Source organism: Benincasa hispida, chromosome 11, assembly GCF_009727055.1.
Source record: "Benincasa hispida cultivar B227 chromosome 11, ASM972705v1, whole genome shotgun sequence".
NCBI lineage: Eukaryota > Viridiplantae > Streptophyta > Magnoliopsida > Cucurbitales > Cucurbitaceae > Benincasa > Benincasa hispida.
In genome coordinates this window covers 73,890,157-73,896,669 of record NC_052359.1, presented here as the reverse complement: position 1 = coordinate 73,896,669, position 6,513 = coordinate 73,890,157, and positions in this window count along the sequence as shown.

Below are 6,513 nucleotides of genomic sequence, written 5' to 3'. Positions count from 1 at the left end.
GTTTCGGGATACCACAGTAGATAGACGACCTATATTTGATCTAGGTGCCAATGATGATAGTGCTGAAAGTGGCAATAGGTCGAGTGGTGGGGGTAGTTCTAAAAGTGACGATGATGATCATCGTGGAGGTAACAATGATGAATGTGGAAGGGTGGAGGAAGGGGATGAACACAAGCATTTTGAGCACGAGGATGCTAAATGTGGAAGGGTGGAAGGAGAGAACCAATAATACAGCTAGTGATTGATATGTTCCGATGATGTGGTGGGAACCGTACTGATGAGGACGAGTTTGAACCCACCTGAATGTCCTCTTGCGGACTCTTTCAAGAGCGCGATCTATGGATGAAAGTTTCTTTGTACTACCCGCAGGGAGAGAGCCATCCCAAATGTTCTCATTTTATTCGTACTGCGGACCATGACAACTCATTATCGAGGTTGGATGGCCATATATCGAGTTTAGATAGTTCTGTATCTCCAATATGGAGGAAAATATGATAGACATGAAAGGACAAATTGTCGGCCATTCTGTCACTGTTGCAGTCTATGTGCAAGGTTTATATTTACTATACATTTTATGTCTTTACGTGTTCGTGAACTCATCATTTTACTTTACTAATTGAAGGGTTCCATGATGAATGAGGAGATGAAAAGGTCACCCATCCCACATACAGGTTGACGATGCCACAATGTTGCTCATCCCATCTCGGGATCCCTCGATACCACTGATGTGACACCTCTGATACTCCCATCCCCTTTGTAGAGCCTCAAAATACCACTTCACCTACTCCCATCCCCCCTCTAGAGCCCGATACCACAACATCACCTACCGACGTCAAACCTATAGAGGTCGACGTCCCATAAACAGATGCCGACATGTCTGACTTACTCACCATGCCACATACAGAGGTTGACATGTCTGACATCCCAGAGGCTGAAACTTCTGGTATTGTTACGACCACAAAAGGAGTTACATTAGTGAGTAATTTATTGATCAGTAATCTTTGTTTATATTTTTATATTTCTTGATGCGTAATTTTTTGTTATCTGTTTATGTAGGAATCTCGAAGAACTACTCGTAAGAGGAAAGTTGTTGATAATTATACACCTTCAGCTCAAGTAAAGAAGAAAAGTGTGGTTAAGTATCATCTCCCGGGTGTGCCTAAGTCACTATCCAGAGCGATTGTCACGTACAACGTAGCACATGATGTTCCACTTAATATCTTTACAGAAATGATGAGTTGGATCTCATATGAGAATACCGATAACGAGATTCGAGAGAATCCCTTTAAACCACTTTCCAAGCAATTTTTCAAGGAATTGATTGAACCAAGTTCGTGGGTCGAGTGCGATGTGAGTTTCTTAGTCTTGACTTCTTTACAATCGGATATCTTGTACTTTTACTGACATAGTAATTTTTGTGCAGAACATAAATACTTTATTTCATTTTATGAAAGAAAAATTTTATACTCGACCTGACATGTGCATGCACAAGTTCACCATCTTGCCAATTGACGTAATGATAAATTTTGATATATTTTGTTGTGCAGAGTCATTTTACTATGGTATATTTCATTACTTAACTTCTCATTTTATTTGGCTGAGTCACCTTAATACTCGTGGCGGGGTATTTAAACGAATAAAGAATAAGACAAGATTGGAGGTTGCCCTAGTATGGGAGGATGAAGACACGTACAAGGACTACGTCATCGGTAAATTCGATGTCAAATGGGCAGATGTAGATTTTATGTATACGACAATGAATATCAGTGAGCACTGGATGGTCCTTGCAATGGACATTAATAGAGGCCATGTATTCGTGTTCGATTCAATTTCGTCATACACACCAGTGACAAAGTTGGGGACTTGGCTGAAGCCATTGACTGTCATAGTACCATCCCTATTTCACTACTGTGATGTGGATCGTTCAAAGCCGAACCTATCCACATCCCGTTGGAAAATCTCGTGACCTATGAATGCCGACATACAACATGGGTCGTTTGATTGTGGCATCTTTGCAATAAAATTATTAGAACATTTGATGACTAGTGTTGATCTGTCGTAATCATTCAGGAGAAAATGAGTGAATATAGGATGCAGTTAGCGTATCAATTGCGGTGAACACTCCGTATTTTTTATGTATATAAAACATGTATTTTTTATTGTATTTTTTTTTGTATGTAAAAATATGTATTTTTTTTGTATGTAAAACATGTATAAAACAATTTTATCAAAGTTCAAAGTTCAATATTATACATTTTGTCAAAACATGTATAATTGAACTACTGTTTTTTTCATTATATCAATGGTATATAAGACATAATATCAAAGTTCAAACATTGAGAGAGCAAGATTTTGAGAGAAAGCGAGATTGAGAGAGCGGGACTTTGAGAGAGAGCGGGATTTCGATATAATTTGATAACAAGATTGTGTTTTTGTGATTTGCAAAAAGATTCACTTTCTTTTACAAAAAAAATACTCATATTCCAGCTTGTTATTGTTTTTTATTTACAGAAAAATGAAGATTGCTTACAACTTGTTTTTGTTTACAGAAAAAATAGAAAGTATGAAAAACTCTTCTTTGGGGTCTGATCAATGGTATTTATGACACATACCAATAGACCGTTACAAGATAAAGTTTGTTATAAACTAAACTAGATGAGAGGTATTTATGCCACAGTTTCTGGAATTTTCAGTACGTCACACGGTTGTGAGCGGTTCGCTACAATTTTGGCAGTTATGCCCATAATTCTCACACCGACCACATTTCATTTGTCTACGAAATTCTCTTCTGGATGGTATTCTTCTCACTCTCCGTCACCCAGCTTGTGCCACAAACTTTGGAGGAAGGATAATCTTTTCTACATATCCAGGAGCTCTCTTCCATTTAGATATATGTCCAAGTGGATTTATAGGCTCCGCATACGCAGTCATTAGAGAGTCCACTATATAAAATCGACTGCAAAAACTCTGAATGGGTATATTTCATTCCTTGGCAGCAACAATTGCATGTGAACACGGGATACCAAGTAAGTCAAATTCCTTACATGTGCATTCCTTCGTGTGAAGATTCACAATATTGTCCAATCGATTATCTTGCATGTGGACCTGATAAAAATCAATAGGCTCAACCCGATATTGTCTACCCTTATCGGCCTAACTTGCCATTCGAGTTTCACAGTAGTCAGAGTGCAATGTCATTCAAGATGCCTAGTAATTCCTCCGTTCGTAGAACCATGATTGGAGCATTCCTCTAACATGTTCAATCAAGCATACTATAGGCAATAGTCGATACTCTTTAGTTAACGAATTGAAATACTTTGCACTGTTGGACGTCATGTTGTTATATCTTCGTTCTATTTGGTAAACTCGTGCCCACCTTTGAAGATTGATGTCTTTCAAATATTTTGTGATAGCACTGTCTTAAAAACTATGGAGTTCATCCCATTTTGTCTAGAACTCAGTCATGCGAAATTCCCTTGTTGCATCTCTAAATATCCCAACAATCGTACTATCCTTAAAGTTTGTAATAAGATTCTGTTTTATGTGCCACGTACACAATCTATGAAATGCCGTGGGAAAAAATGCACGAATCACATTGCTAATAGATACCATCAAATCAGGCACAAACACCAGATTATCGGGTTCTCCGATATTGCATTTCAAGTTCGACATAAACTATTTCCATGATCAATCAGTTTCATTGTCCACTATTGCATATGCTAGTGGATATAATTGATTGTTCCCGTCCATAGAAACCGCAACCAACATGGTGCCTTTGTATTTTCCTTTCAAATGCGACCCATCAACAATTATTACAGGCCAACAACTTACGAAACCTCTAATACAAGGCCCTAATGCCATAAACATATACTTGAAATGCACCTCATCTTCAAGTTTGATCTCAAACACTGTACCCGGATTCTCTAGTTTTAACGCTTCCTTATAAGCATATAGTATGGAGTATGAGTATTCTGGAGTACCTCTAGTGAGATCATATACGGCTTCCCTTACACGCCACGCTTTATCATAACTTATGTTCATGCACTAATCTTTCCTCATATCCTCCACGATATGACAAGGTTTATAAATATGTCTTATTCCTATGAACTTATCTTTAATCAACTGACCAACAACTGTAGTAGTTGCTTGTCTATGGTCGTGATTCAGAATTTCGATGGAACATGTGTGCGAACTGCAGTATTTTGTGATCTTGAATGTATCAGACTCTTCCATTTTAACTGCACGAATGCTCCACTTACAAGTCTCCCCAATATATTTGACAGTGAACAAATATTTAGTTGGCTTCCTGACCCTAAATTCAAAATTTTTGTTGACGGACAAAATAAATAATCGTATTTTCAAGTCCTTTTTACTTAAAAATAGTTGACCAACTTCAACATCCTTTGTCCCAGATGAAGAGGTACCAGGCATAATCAACTCTTTCCTATAACTTGAAGACACAGATGGTGGAACCACTAAAGCTGCTGTAGAATAACGCACATCTCTATGATCACGATCCATTTCATTCAATCCTGTTGGTTGCTCATTAACATCCACTGAAGGACCACAACGTTGCTCTGGATGACCACAATCTATATAATCAAGTCTAGATGATCTCTCATTACCAACAACTGAAGTATCACCCAATTCTGAATTCAATCTTGCTAAATTAGTGCGGTCGTTGTCTAGTGATAATGTTGATGGTACAGTGTTGGTAGACAATGGAATATCATCCTCTTTCTGACAAAACTGATATGATTCCTCGTATTGTCTGTCCACAGTCATATCATCCTAACTCACATTTCCAAACCCCATTCTAATATTTTCGTCCTGATTCGATTTTAGCGTTACAAATAACTGAAGTTTACTAAGCTTTTCTCAGAAAAGAATGAAGCGAACATCATCATCATTCCTTATGTATTGTGAAGGGGCTTCATATTCAAGCTTATATTTAACTCTCATTGTAAGATCAAACTCTGAAGAACTGACATTTGTAACCTTGTAAATGTGAGATTTAAGTTCTTCATACTTCAATGTAACAAACATAATGATTCCTATCAACTCTCCCCCAATATACGAACTTTCATTCTCATCCCAATCACCTCCATATTGAATAAGTAGACATTTTTCTGTCATCTTACAAAGCGAGATAACATTTGTCATTAAGTTATACAAGCAATTGAAGTGTACTCTCGCTCTCTCTTAATCTCGCTCTCTTTCTTACTCTCGCTCTCTCTCTTACTCTCGCTCTCTCTCTTAATCTCACTCTCTCTCTTACTCTCGCTCTCTCTCACTCTCGTTCTATCTCTCACTCTCTCTCTCCCAATACAAAATTTCATAATGCTACATTTCTAGAAATGAAAAAGACTCAAAATAATGAAACACCATTCTGAAAAACCTGTTCCGTTCTGAAAAGGCCTTTTCTTGGAAATCGCCATTCAAAAAATCTTCGTTCAACAAAACACCATCGAAAATCAAAGAAGTAATCACCGTTGAAATGAAGTTTAGAGTTTAAAGAAATCGTCATTGTATTGTATTTAGGTATTATTGATTTGAGGCTTCGGTCATAAAAATTGTCAAATCATTCGTACACTAACGAGCAATCACATCAAACCAAGGGATTTCAAGCGAGAGCGAGAGTGATTAACCAGACGAGAGTGAGACTTATAACGTGAGGCATTTGTGAGGGCAATTTACGTAATTTTGTATGGCGATAATGTCAGTAGAAGGTCAATTGACATTATTTTTTTAAAATGGGTCATTTGACATTTTTTACTCAAAAAATGGGTCACCCGTACAAATTTCTCCTGAAGTATTTAGTGCAGCTTTTTAGACTTTAAGGTCATGTTTTGTAACTATTTGGTTTTTTGTTTTTTGTTTTTGAAAATTAAGCTTATAGACACCGCTTTCACCTCAAAATTTCTTCATTTGTTATCTACCTTTTATCAATTGTTTAAAAAATCAAGGCAAATTTTGAAAACTAAAAAAAATAGCTTTTAAAAACTTTTTTTTAATTTTTGGAATTTAACTAAGAATTCAATCTTTGTAATTAAGAAATATACAAATCATTGGTAGAAATTGGGAAAAATAAACTTATTTTCAAACACCAAAAATTAAAAATTAAAAATTAAAAAAAAAATTACCAAATAGGGCCTACATAATCTGCTTTTATGATTATTATTTTTGTTTTGAAACTTTTTATTCAATAATTCTCACCCATCTTTATTTGAATAAAAGGTGGATTACAATTTTTTTTTAAAATTTTGAAAAGCTTTTCTTTCTTTCTTTTTTTGATAAATGAACAACAATTAAACCACTATATTTTTTGCAAAAATATGGTTAAATAAAATGACTTTTGAGTCACCAACATCCACTATTAGAAGGAATTTCTTCACTTACCGCCGGCTCTTATTCCTCTTATTCAAAAAAAAAATAAAAAATAAAAAATAAAAAATTATAATGACCTCAAAATATTTTTTTCAAAAGAGGAAGAAATTAAAAAAAAAAAAAGTA